The sequence below is a fragment of the Theobroma umbraticum genome, unplaced genomic scaffold, assembly GCF_002168275.2.
Source record: "Theobroma umbraticum cultivar Fairchild unplaced genomic scaffold, ASM216827v3 scaffold_95.0, whole genome shotgun sequence".
Classification (NCBI taxonomy): Eukaryota; Viridiplantae; Streptophyta; class Magnoliopsida; order Malvales; family Malvaceae; genus Theobroma; species Theobroma umbraticum.
The window spans coordinates 1663486-1678886 of record NW_018397257.1 but is presented as its reverse complement, the minus strand read 5'-3'; positions in this window follow the sequence as shown (position 1 = coordinate 1678886).

Genomic DNA, 15401 nt, shown 5'->3' with positions numbered 1-15401 from the left:
AATGTATTGATACATTTAAAGTAGAGAGCACCTAAGGGGAAAAAGATCGATACATTTCTCATGTGTATCGATACACGTTGGGCAGAGAGCATTCTACTTGAAATGTATCGATACATTGCCCCCAATGTATAGATACATTCATTCGAAATTAGGGCAGATGCATCAATACATTGCCAAAATGTATCATCAGAGAGGAAAGGCAAAAATAACAAGAGATTTCGAGCTATTTCACCAACCTTTTTTCTCAGCTCTTTTATCCCTTTCTCTCTCTAGAAACTCAAAATCCTAAGGCTCAAAATGAATTTTTGAAGTAATTTAAAGCTATTTGGAGCTTGGGAAACCATCCTCAAGGTAAGATTTAACATTTTTACTAATTATTTTTTAATTTAATTAGTTAATAACTTCGAATTTGACTTTTCTTCATATTTGGTAATTTTCACCTTTAGCTTGGATTGAGGACTTTGGGACATAAGATTCATGCAGTCTGATCTCCAAGGTATTAGCTTGTTAATAAAGGATTTGAGCTTAAATAGTTGGATTACTAAAATTTGGTTAATTGTGCAAAAGCTAGCATTTTTCAAAAGCTAGGAATAATGAACATTTCAATGTTCTAACGTGTTTTAAGGGAAAAATAGAGTTAAGTCAACTCATTGGCAAGCTGGATGATGATTTGAGGCTAAGGATCGAAGCTTGGCTGGGAGTGCCTCTAATTTGTCGTTGTGAGTGGGTTTAAATAAAATGCATGTAATGCATGACGCACAATAGATGCGCTATGATGATATTAGAATGAAATATGTATGCCTAGACAAATGAACCTAAGCTAAGGAACAATATATGAGTAGATGTTATATATGTGAACTATGTGTAATTGTGTGCTGTGATGTGAGCCACATGGGTGGCCTATTCCGTATGTGCCTAGACTAAGATGTCTAGAGGCTATGATGAACCCTTAGGAGTATATTACCCTAGGTGAATGATATGTTGAGACGATTTGATTGAATGATGCCTGGGTGTCTTAGAGGCTTTCATTCCCTAACCGAGCTTAAAGACAATTGAAGCTCAATAAATATGATTTGAGGTTTGATAAGGAAATTGTGAATGATAAAGACATAATGGCCTTATTTGTGGATTTGTGTTTTTGTCTAAGGGAAAAATTTTAGATGTTGATTTAATTTGTGGTTAAATGGATTTTTATCCCCCTATGACTATATGTGTGCTTGCAAGGATGATGGTAAGTAGGGACAATGGCACTAATCTCGCCTATGATTCTCGCCTATAGTACGTTGATACCATCCGTTGAGATTACTCTTAGTGATGCCGACTTTAGAGATTTCTCTAGTCGATGATCTGTCCATTGTCAACTGCTCCAGCATTGTGAGTGATCTGTTCTCCAACCATTGCTTCGGCATGTGCATGACCTATTTCTCCAACAGTAACTTTGCCCTAAGCATGATCTGATTCTTCACTGGTTGGCCACTAAGCGTGATGTGACTATGTCTAAGGGATGACAACTTGTTAATTTGATTTGTATACGATGCGAGACAACCATGGAAAGGCTTAGATAAATGTGATATGATTATGATATGATACTTTGGTAACTAAAGTGTGTAGTGGAGAATGATTTAAATAACTTTGATCGGCTTCGAGGGTAAGCTTAATGATATGTGTGATGATTGTTGGCAGCATTGAGGATCATGATATGCCCTCACATTAGAGATGTTAGGGACAATGATATGCCCTATGTTCGGAGATTTTTGCTAGAGCATCTAGATGCACAGATAGTACAAATATTTCATGTTTGTGTTCAATAAATATATGATTTTTTTTAGCTGCACCACTCATTGAGTATTATAATACTCACCCATTTGTATACCATGTGCAGATAAATAGGCCACATAGCTTTGTAGTAAAGGTCTTCCATTAACAAACCGATTTTGGCATCCGATAAGTTATCCGTTTCGATCATGCCGCTGAGCCAGTCAAAGCCTTCTGCTATGGATAATGTGTGTAGGCACTGACTGCCATGTTATATTATGTATTAAAGGTTAATATGTATGAACTTGCTTGGATGGCCAACGTATAGCCCTATTAATATTTGTATGGGAATTAAGCTAGGGATGTTGTATTTTATTTGAATTTATTATGAATATTTGATGATTGATTTCCTTGGCCTATGCATGTTTGAATATGAACTTTGAGACTTGCTCAAGTCTAGTGGGCTTGCTTACTAGGCTCGTGCGCCGATCAAGGCCCTCAAGTTTTGATTGTGAAAATTATGAACTAATTTGCTTTTCTCAGACTATGGTGGATTTCAACATATAGTTTGAATATTAGTTTCTCTTTTATTTATCATGAATGGGTATAGTTATGTTTATTCAAATATGTTCTTAAAGCTTTTAATTATCTAATCAATGATTAATTGATTTGTGAATCTAATTGAGACTCGACATGGCCCTGAAGTTAGGTATTTATGCAATCATCTCAATGGAGACTTGTACATAGCTTTGGATTCTAGGTTAGTAAAATCACCCAGGAAGGTAAATAATAAAAAAAGTTGGTATCAAATAAAGCGTTGAATAAACCCATAATCCTAGGTTTTAGTCTATTGCCTTAAGTAATTTTAATTTTCGTTAGTTAATTTAGTGTTTACTTTAATTTAGTTTTAATTAATTTTCTAAAAAATTTTAATTTCTTGATTTAGATTAATTTGTCATAATTTTAGTGTTAAGTGAATATTTAGGAACAAATCTCTATGGGAATGATACTCTATTTCATCACTATATTACTTGTTTACGATAACTTGCACTTGTTTGAAATATCAACAACACCAAGATGCAAGGTCGTGGCACCTGATGAGTTACCGAAAGTATATTTTTGACAAGATTTTGAAAACTAGGGTTTTTTTAGCTTATTTAAAAGGCCTTTTGTTGAGGTGTTGGAGGCAAGATGGCAAACAACTATTTTGGAGAAAAAACGCCAAAAACCAGGCATGAAAGTAAGAGAAATTAAGAGATAATCAAGATCAAAAGCTTCAATCATTAGTTTTTTCCTCTACATTTATTTTTCTCTTATTTACTTGGCTTACATTCATGGATAATTTTCATTGGATGATATTTTATTTGGATATTATGAATTAATTTGATTTTCTAGGCTATTGGTGGATTTCAACATGTAGTTTGAATATTAGTATCTCTTTTATTTACTATGAATGGTATACTTTTGCTTATTCAAGTTTGCTCTTAATGCTTTTGATTGTTTGGCCAGTAATTAACTAATTTGTGAATATAATTGAGACTCAATAGGGAGATTTTATATTAGACTAAGGTTTGATAATATATATTCACATCACTTAGGTGATCTGATTTGCGATTAAGGTTGATATACACCAATTGCCATACATAGCCAAATTAGAACACTAGCTTAATGAACCTTATTTAATTGATTACCACAGACATATAGTGATTAAATTAAATTAGGTATTTGCGTAAGCATCTCGATGGAGACATGTACATAGCTTTAAATTCTAGTTTAGTAAAACCACCTATGAATATAAATAATAAGGGAAGTTGGTATCAGATGAAGTGTTGAATGAACTTATAATTCTGGGTTTTAGTCTATTACTTTTCTCAAGTGAATTTTTAGTTTCTGTTAATTAATGTAGTGTTTGATTTAATTTAGTTTAATTAATTTGCTAAAAAATTGAGTTACTGGAATAAAATTAGTTTATTATAATTTTAGTACTTAGTGAAGATTTAAGAGCAAAACCTTGAGGGATACAATTTTAGACTTACTATCTATATTACTTATTCGATATGTATGCTTGCGTGTGTAAAATCTACAACAAGTTTTTAACTTCGTTATCGAGAATTTATTTTTCTTATTTATTTTGCTAATATTAAATTTCAACAGAATAATCTTAATTTTAATTTTTCTTTTTATTTTAGGTACTTTTTATTAAGGTAATGAATTATTATAACTATCAATGGCCATTTGAATAATTTGTGCCTAGGAGGGTTGCTAGTGATTATGAATTGGATGTAATCAGTACTTTGATCGTCCAAGTGGATACTTTGTCTCAAAAAATTGACACTTCGGTGTTATTGTTTTTTAAAGTCTTTTGTAACATGCGAGTTTTGTGGAGATAGGCATTCAAGTGATTGTTGTTCAGTGCATTATGAATCACTACAATTTGATGGAAGTTTTAATGGGCAGCAAAACAATTCAGAATCCGACAATTTCAACTCAGGGTGGAATCACAAAGTTTTTATGGAGTAATGATCAGGGTCCTACATATTCATCACAACTTATTTTCCTTCATGGTTTTCAATCACAAGTTAGAGCTCCAAGACCTAAGAATAAGCCAACTTTGGAAGAGATGTTTATGCAATGCATGGCAAATATGGATGCAGTCGTTTAAAGTTATGAAGCTTCAATGAGAAATATTGAGACACATGTGAGTCAACTTAGTAATGATGTCAATAGTAGGCCTCAAGAAACTTTACCAAATGACATTGAGACTAATCCCAAAAGAAACGAATATGGTAGGCATCTTGATGAGGTAAATGGAAAACTATGGTAAATGATGAAGATAAAGTAGATCAAGAGAATACTTCTAGCGAACAAGTTCAAGATGAATAAGCTAAGCAAGAGGAAGAAGTATCTATACAAACACAAGTCAAGCCATATGTGCCTCCCATTCCCTTTTTGGATACAATTAATGAGTTACCTAAGGAGGTTTGTTTAAGATGCAACCACAAAGGACAAGAATGAAGAACTCATAAATGTTATTCATGTTCTGAAGGATACACCAAAGTGCGTTATTCAGGAAGAACTCAATTTGAGAAGTTGGGTAAAAGTCACGCTATTCCACCACTTTAGATTAAGCAAGCACCAAATCTTGAGTTAAAGCCACTACAACATCATCAAAAAAAGAGGCTACTTTCATACCTCAAGCTTTTTCCATGTAAACTCAAAACTCTTTAGAGGGTGAATGAAGACCTCAACCAAAGTCAAGCTATTAACTATATAAAAGTGCTTCTTGGGAGGCAACCCAAGCTATAACCTTTTATATTTGTTTATTATTTTAGTTAGTTTTTATTTTTCTATTTAAATGAGTTATAACCTTTCCTTAGCTTGTGTTGTTGAGTATGCGAGTTTGGAAAGCGTTAAGATAAGGAGAAAGAAAATTAGAACTTTCAATGCACTGCCACCATTGATAAGGGAGTTTATTTTCCTTATCCTTTTTTAGCTTTTCACATTGATGACAATGTGCAATTTAAGTTTGGGGGAGGGTTTTATTGTTATTAGTTTTTGAGATGTTCTTAGGTTAATTTATTTTCATTAAATTTATTTGTTTTTTGTTTTTTGGACATTAAGTTTAGTTAAGTTTTTCATCATTTAATTTTATATATTTTAAGATCTTGCATTAGAGTTAGTTGTGCCAATTTACTTAATTTATGATGGGTTTGGCTATAGACCGCATGCTTAAAATACCCAATGGAAAGAAGATTAAAACTTTAAACCTAAACAACCAAAATATGCCTCCACCCATGGATCACCTTGGTGATATTTAACACATAAAAGAACAAATTAATTATTATTCAGAAAGTTACCTTGCCAAGTAATTTCGTAATCACAATGGCACTTGTCGAAGCTATCCCGCAAACATCACAAGGAGCAAAAACTCTTTTGCTCTTTTAATCTATGAGATCGATTGCTTACTTCTAAAGTAAGGAATATAGAATATACTAGTATCTAAGCTTCATTAATGTTTAATCTCAATGATGCATTGACCAAGAACATTTTGAGATTATGGTTTGACGCATAAAGATCTCACAACTGCAACCCATTACAATTCCCTTGCAAAGCATATTAATCTCATGGTCTTCATCCAATTATACTTATAACTCATTATAATTGATGTCTTATTGATGAAGGAAAACCTCTAATCATTGAACATGAATGATATTGTTGCATGATTGGAATCAAGCCTTAACTAATCCAATTGGTCGTAGGGCTCATCCCAACAATTTACCTATACAATGATGAGAACCTAGATATATTCTTATTTTTATTATTTGAAGCATGTGAATATTGTTTGAGGATTATGTAAATTCTTATGCTAAGCTTCATTATTAAAATGAGATTTCTACAATTTAAGCACCATGTCTTTTATCTAGATTCATTGTACATATTTAGAGAATGTTTATGTGAATGTGAAATTTTGAATTATGTATTGAGTTCTAGAATTTTTTTGATTCTCTCTTGAGCTGAAATCCTAGGCTATACATAGTTAAGGAAATGATTTAGGCCATCTTTGGACTAATTGAGCCTTTTGAGCCACCATGTTGTATATTTATCTTTAGTTTACCCTTTTTGAGCTTACTATACCCTTTTCTTGGTTTAAATTTAATTTTTAGCCTAAACCTTTATATAAAAAGTTCCATTTTTTTTTTGGCATCCCTTATTCCTAAGTGCATATGTCAATTTAGGAAATATAATGAACTAGATAATGGAAAAGGTAGTAAAGATGAAAAGTGATGAAAAGTTCAAAAAAAATATTATATTCATCTCGCTACCCAATAAAAGAAATAAGTTTGTGGGTGTGAAATTAAGAACAGGAAAAAGGGGAAAGAAAGAAAAAAATTTGAAGTGGTCAACACAAGAAAAAAAAGTTGATGAAAGAATGGGTGCATTTGGTGAAGGAAAATAAAGCTGTAAATAAGTCCTAGAATGACTATGTGCTTAAGATTGAGCTATATGGATACCTCATAATCTACCTTGACCTTAGCCATACATTACAAGCTTGATAAAGTTCTATTGATTTTTAACTTAGTATGAGTCTACATTAGTGGAAAGACGGATGAAAAGGAAACTTATGGAACTCTATTATTCATTTGAATTTTGCATGAGTATAAACTTATTCATATTGTATAATGTTATACATGAAAAGATTACACACATACATGGAAATCTACTTGATGATAAGCTTGCATTTGAATTGAAACATGAATTTGAATAATATTTTTATGCTACTTAGAGTTGAGATTATGAATTAACTTATGAGGACATTAAAGGTTGCTACTAATTTTGTGCAATATATTCCTAGTTAAGTTATTTTTTTATATTTTTTTATAATTGGGTGATAGGGGATTCGAACCCTACTCTTTAGGCAGGTAGATAATGCACCAGCCAAGGAGCCAAATGCTCGGGTGCTCCTAGTTAAGTTTTTTTCTTCATTTAGGTTATTGCATTTTAGTTAATGTTTTGCTCGAGGACTAGAAAAATCTTAAGTTTAAGGGTGTGATAACCCCATTATATAGAGTTATTTTGACACATTTTGGGAGCTTAAGTAGATAAGTCTTTGAGATTTTAGGTTTGTGATTAAATATTTTAGTTATTTTTCTTAGTTAAGTTCAATTGCATGTTGATTAGTTTAGTTTAAATTATTTTATTTTAATTTTATGTTGAATTGCCTTAAATTACTTTAAGTTTAGTTGTTTCTAATCTATTTCTTGCTTTATTAGGAAAATTGATGAAAAGGCCTTATTTGGTGTGAACTGTGCAAGTATGGTCAATGCTTATCCTACACAAGTTCCAATATTTTGAGCATATCTTTCAATCCATAAGTCCAAATGATGTGATTCTTAGACAAATGGAAAGCTAAGAGATAGGGCTACAACTTTCACGTTTACCACATTGCCTAGTTTATCTTGAAAAAAGGCAAAACTTGCATCATAAGATGAAATAGTGTAGTAGAGACAACATAAGAGAGTAGCCCCATAGTGCCACTCGAGAGTAAGGTACCATAGCACCCAAAAGGCAAGGATGCAATGCCCAACAAGTTACCAAGGATTTATTTTGATGGGATTTTGGAAACTAAGAATTTTGGAGCATATCTAAAAGGACTTTTTCAGAGGTTTTGGAGGGAGGACGACAAGAAACTATTTTGGAGAAAATGAGCCAAAAACAGAGCATGAAAGCAAGAGCAATTAAGAGAAAATCCAGATTAAATGCTTCAAACACTAGTTTCTTTCTCTACTTTTGTGTTTCTTTTATTTTTTTTGACTTGGATTAATGGCTAATTTTCTTTGGATATATTTTATTTAGATATTATGAACTAATTTACTTTTCTAGGATTCTGGTAGATTTTAACATGTAATTTAAATATTAGTATCTTTTTTATTTACTGTCAATGGGTATAGTTTTGATTATTCAAATTTACTCTTAATGTTTTTGATTGTCTCGTCAACAATTAACTAATTTGTGACTCTAATTGAGACTCGATAAAGAGATTTTAGATGGACTAAGATTTCAATAGTGTATGTTCACATTACTTAGGTGATCTGATTCTCGATTAGGTTAGACATACGCCAATTGCTATATGCCAATTGCCGTACATAACCAAATTAGATCACTAGCTTAATTAGCCTTATTTAATTGATTACTATAGACATTTTTAAGTTAGGTATTTGTATTTGTGTAAACATCTTGACAGAGATTTGTATATAGCATTAGATTGTAGGTTAGTAAAACCACCCATGAATATAAATAATAAGAGAAGCTGGTATCAGATGAAGTGTTGAATGAACCCATAATCCTAGGTTTTAATCTATTGCTTTTCTCAGTGAATTTTTAGTTTCTATTAATTAATTTAGTATTTGATTTAATTTTGTTTTAATTAAGTTTTTAGAAAATTGAGTTACTTGAATAAGATTAGTTTGTTATAATTTTAATACTTACTAAAGATTTAAGAGAAAATCTGATGTTGATTTCTCATGCAAGTGCACATATCGTAAATAAGTAATATAATGATGAAGTAAAGTATTATTCCCACAGAGAATTGTTTTACTTCTTATTGTTAAGTACTAAAATTGACACAACCTAATCTTATCCAAATAATAAAAATGAAATTAAAAAGAAAAATTAAATTTAACAAACTTAAAAACTAACCTAAAATTACTCACCAAAGTTACTTTATTAAACTCGATTGACTGTCATTCCTAAGATTATGATTTCCCTTAATACTTTATCTAAATATTGTCTCTCTTTCTCTCTCTCTCTCTCTCTCTCTTAACTTAATTTAATAGTCTAAGTTGCTAACCTAGAGTCCTAATTTATTTATAAGTCTTTATTGAGTTTCTCATAAAAATATCTCTCCTAATTAACTTATTATATGCCTATGCAAATTAAATTGAAGAAAGATTCATTAAGTTCGTGCTCTAATCCTGACTACGAATGGCTTATAACTATGTGTCTATCTTATATGCAAATCAAACCACCTAATCAACTAAGTGCTTTGGATCATACACTATTCGATTCAAAGTCTACCTGAATCTCTTTCATTAAGGTTTAACCTAGGTTTCTAAATCAATCTAATTGGTGATCAAGAAATTAAAAGCATTAAGAATTAAATAGAAAAAACAACTTAAAATCATAAAACATAAACAAAAAAGAGCTAAACAATTCAAACTACATATTGAATTCAATCATAATCTTAAATAGATAATTTAGTTCCCTATAAAGTCACATGTCATCATCAAATAAAGTTTAAACATCAAAACTAAATCAAGAATAATAAAAGAATAATAAAAGGATAAAAGAAACTCAAGAATTGCAATCTTGATCTCCAAATCTTCTTGAATCCCTTGATTTCTTTTCCATTTCAAATGAGACTTTTTTCAATGACTTTGTGGCCAAGTCATTAGCTCTAAATTTGGTGTTTCGTATCTCTAAAAGTCCTCTGAAAGGTTACTTTTATAATGCTTTGAAATTGGACCAAGTTGGGTGAAGAAAGAAGTCAATTTTAAATAGGATTTCCTCATCAAACTACATAAGCTACAACCTTAGCCATTTAATTTACAAAAATCATGATTTAATTTTTCTCTTTAGGACTATTGCATTGCTTCAAATTTGACAAGGTTTTTACCACTTCCTAGGCCAAAATTGAATAAGTGGTAAACATAAACATTGTATCTTTTTCTTGTTGCTTTCCAATAGTCTAAGAATCACCCCATTTAGAGTTCTTTAAAGAGAGTTATGGTAGAAATACTGAGACTTATATAGTAAAAGTCTACACCTCAAAATTTTTCTCCTTCTTCTGTTTGAAGTCCTTCTTCCATTAAAAGTTCTTCTTTAATAAACATCTACAAAGGCACGAATAAATCAATAATAACTTACCTTAGGCACATTAACACCAATTTAAGCACAAATTTAACTAAGATTAGACTAACTCACCTAATTAATTTTCTTAAAATACTTAGATAAAACCTAATTAATTTCAATGCATTACTACAAGAATTAACCTAAATTATTATCAAAATTAAGTCAAAATAACTCTATATCATAGACTTATCAAAATCTTTGTGAGATACAATTTTGGACTTACTGTTTATATTACTTTTTCAATTTGTATACTTATGTATGCAAAATCAACAGCAACAACAACAATAAATACATCTTGGTTGCGGTTGATTATGTCTCAAAGTGGGTTGAAGTAGTAACTCTTCCTACTAATGATTCTGAGGTGGTGATGAATTTCATAAAGAAAAATATCTTCACTCCATTTGGCATTCTGAGGGCAATCATTAATGATATGGGTTGTCACTTTTGTAAAAAAAATTTTTGATACATTTATTGTAAAATATGGTGTTAAACACAAGGTTGCAACTGCTTACAATCCTTAAATTAGTGGCCAAGCAGAGGTGTCTAATAAAGAAATCAAGAGGATTTTTGAGAAAATTGTGCATTCCTTTAGGAAATATTGGGCAAGAAGATTAAATGATGCACTTTGGGTGTATCCAATTGCTTATAAGACTCTAATTAGCATGTCTCTGTACAAGTTACTTTTTGGCAAATCTTGTCACCTTTTGGTGGAGTTTAAGCACAATGCTTATTAGGCCATTATGAAGTTAAATTTTGATATACAAGCAGTTGGTGAGAAAAAGCTTTTGCAATTGAATGAACTTGATAAATTTAGACTTCAAGCATATAAGAATGCCAAACTTTATAAGGAGAAGACAAAACGGTGGCATGATAAGAAAATAGTGAATCGTCACTTTAAGCTCAATCAATATGTGTTACTTTATAATTCTTGCTTAAAGTTGTTTCTAAGTAAGCTTAAATCAAAGTTGTTTAAGCCATTCACAATCACTAAAGTGTTTCCACATAGAGCAATCAAAGTGATGGGAAATGATGGTTTACAATTCAAAGTTAATGGGCAAAGATTGAAGCATTATTGACGAGGGAAATCAATCGTCAAAAGTCCTTAATAAATCTTCTTGATACTATCTAAGTCTAAGATAGTAAAGCTAATGATTATAAAAAAACACCTCTTGGGAGGCAACCCAAGCTCTACAATGCTTTCTTAGTAGTTTATTTTTAATAGTTGTGTTTGTGCGATTTATGGTGAGCCACAAGGTGGCATTTTGTTGGAACGCATGGAATGTAGGACCTAGAGCAAGAAACCTACACATGGTGCGATATGAATTATGGATTAAGGACTCTGTTGAATTATGATGAATGGGCTACCAAAGATATATGGCTCGATATGTGTTTGGTTTAATGGCACAACCATTAGGTGATATTAATTATGTGAGGCCAAAAGGCCATGATTACTTATGGACATGATATATGCATGAATGCCCATGTATTTGTGATTGATTTGAGGATATAGGCTATTAAGCCATGATTGATAGGATTGAATATGATGAATACCTATATGGGGTTAAGGGCATAAAAGCCTATAGATTGATTATGTTTTGTTTGATGATGCTTTAAAGATTTAAAGGTACTTATAATTATACCGAGCTTAGAGATGATTGACGCTTGTTGAATTTGAAATTCTATTTGATATGGGCATATGGAATGTCACCAGTAAAATGGCCTGATTTGTGGATTTATGTTTCGTTTGAGGTATGAATTGTGGACGTTGCTTAGACTTAAGGTGGAGTGGAGTCTCACGCCTTGTGACTATATGTGTGCCTGTAGGGATGGTGGTAAGTAGGGACGATGCCACTAATCTCTCTTGTGATTTTTGCCTTTGATTCTACTTGCAATGCTTTGATGCCATCTGTGGAGATTACTCAAAATGATTCTGATCGTTGAGAAATTACTTTGGTCAATGATATGATTCTCTGTCAGCTGTTTCGGCATTATGAGTGATGTGTTCTCTTCTCGTTGATTCGGCACATGCATGATTTGATTCTCCGCCAACTACTCTAGCACTATGCATGATTTGTTCTTCGCCCGTTGCTTTGGCATGTGTGTGTTTTGATCTCCACCAGCTACTTTGCCTTGAGCATGATTTGATTCTCCATTGTCTAGCCACCGAGTGTGATTTAACTATGCCCAATGCAGGACCACTCATTTGATTTCGTTTGACAACGATGACGTGTATCCGGTATGACATGATCTGATTTGAAAAATGAATATATCATGGCCACTATGAATGATATTTGATGAAATGCTTCTTAATGAGAAATTATTTGTAAATGGGATTTGAACTTAAGCTTAGGAACTAAGGTGTGCCTATGAAGCCTAGTTTAATGATAATGGCTTTAAATATAAACCTTAAATTGATATGATTTGATGTGTGGACATAGAATTTGGGAATTTATGGATATGATACACCGTTGAGATATGATCCGACAATATTTGATTTGATGAGTGGTGCATGTAGGGTATTAAGATGATCCTCGCATGTTTGAATTGGCGATGTCTAAATATGAAAGTCTTATGGCTAGATAGGCCTAATATATTTTATATGTAAAATATTATGCTATGATAGTATCCCCTCACTAGGTATTATAGTACTCACCTATTTATATACCATACGCAGATAAATAGGCCCTAGAGTTGTGTGGTAAAGGTCATCCAGCAACAGACCGTTTTTGGCATTAGATAGGTTTCCACCCGTTATGTCACTCTGTTGTGTCAGTCGCGAGCTATTGCTCAACACTTAGTTTGTTGTGTATGTAGTCACGATGTACCATATGAACTTGTGTAAGGGTTGTTATGTACGAACCTGCCATGAATAGTCAATAAATGGTCTTATGAACATTTGTATAAATTATGTGCCAGGGATAATATATTATATTTGATTTTATCATGAACATTTGATTATGGAATCCCTTAGCTTTGTGTTTAGGGTTGCTGAAGTCTAGTGGGCTTGGCAATTGGGCTCATGCACTAGTCACAGACCGATTTAGTTGGTTGTGACAATGGTGTCCAATAACTTAAATCCCGAACTATCCTTTATTTAAGAAATCAAATTCCTTAATTCTAATTATGTCAAAATTGTCTTTTATGGAACATATCTATAAATATTCAAATAGCCAATTTTTAATTTAAATTACACTAATTAATAATGCAATTTAGGCAAGTAATCAATGCCAAAATAGTGGCATTAGTAAGCTATAGGCAACATTGGTGCATCACAATTTTCAATTTCTATGGGCCCTTAAATTTAAGAATTTTAATTCCAAAATGTTTTTCTGGTTAGCCAACATATGGAACTATTCCATATCAAATTTGCATAATTTTTTAATGCAAATTGATTGGTTAAATCAGCCCAAAACTATGACTCTTTGCTGATGCTAGCAACAATTTATAGTTCTATGCTTTAAAGTGGCTCCAAATCAGGGAATTTAATTCTTAATTTTTCTTTCACGGTCAGCTAACATATAGACCCTTTCCATATTAATTTTTTGTAATTTTTGGATGCAACTAAGCTACCCAAAAAATTCAAAAACCATGACCTAGGTCTATTGGACACAATCAAGTTTTAGCTACTTAGGTGGCATTGAAAATGCCAAAATCCTAGGGATCAAATCCCTTGATTTTTGAACTTCAAATTTTAGTAAATAAATGTAACTAATTGCATAAATTGAGGCTCTTTTTAGGTTGCTAAAATTTGTCAAAATCATGGCCTAAAACACCTACTGGCAGTAGTAATTTCAGCCATGATTTTGTCGCTATTACACCACCATTCATCTTTGGCCAGCATGTTGGTCCCAAATAAATGTGCTAGACGATGGGTGAATAGAACTTTTTAGCTCTCACTAAACTTGATTTCTAATTGAGAGCAAGTAAAAAGTTTACAATGAGAAGTTCAATGCAAGATGAAGGAATGATTAACAAAGAATGAAGATGAAAACTAAAACAAAGCAGACAATACACAAAGATTTATAGTGGTTCAGTCAAAGACCTACATCCACTACCTTGATTGTTCAACCAAGGATTTTTCAAACCAAATCACTATAAACGGTGAAATTTTCAAGCTCCCACTAAGCTTTTACAATGGCTTTTCACAAGCTCAGTCACAACCTTCGATAATAGTTTTTCTCAGGATCAACCAAAACCCAAAACTAACTTTTCCTAGGCTGAGTTAGAACCAATACAACCAATCAAGCTAACCCAAGCTTGATTAATCCCTTTTAGAGTGACTTGCACACTCCAAGTAATCAAGGAGAAAAGAAATCAAGAAGTACATATGATCACTAACCTGATCTGAATGATACAAATTGAAGTACTTAATTCTATTACAAGGATTGGAATGAAGTGCAGAAAGTATGAAGACAGTTTTTGCTATTCTTGAGCTTTTTTTGATCTTGGAAGCTCATTGGGAGTGCCGTATATACTTGAAAAATCAACCCTAATAAATGTTAGATAGAGTCTGACAGCTAGAAACAATTTAGGGATAGTTCTAGCTGTTAATTTGTCTTCTATCATTCAAATTCAAATTTTCAAACATAATGCTCTTAGTCGACTAACATTGCTACTTAGTCGATTAAGTCATTTATGTCTCTAAACCCAGTTTCTGGTAATAGGCTATTAGTCAACTAACAATTCTTCTTAGTCGATTAAATCATTATTGTCTCTAAACTCAATTTTTGGCAGTAAGCGCTTAATCGATTAACAATGTCTCTTGGTCAACTAAGTGTTGTCTATTTCACAATTTGCTTGAACCCGTCAACTTCTCTTTTGAATTTTATCCAACCAACTCCCTTGATTATCCAACAAAAAGGCTTCTATTTTATTGCTCAATCGTAACTCCTTATTCTTATGAGTTTTGATATTTGCTTTTTAATGATCAACATATTATTTAACATATATTTTTATCCTACACACTCAAGTAAAAAAGTTAGACATAGATAAATGGGAATGTTTTATTATCATCAAAAACTACTAGAGCCAACAATCTCCCCCTTTTTAATGATGACAAAACATTCCTTAATTAAACGCACAATGTCTATTTGTTATTTTTATTTTGCACCAGATTGGAATTTCTCCCCCTGAGTGTGGGCACCCCTTTAATGTATGCATGATCTTCTTGTTGGTATATGTCATTGAGCCAATTAGATTGGTCAAGGAATATATATTGTCATTTAATGCATATTTAA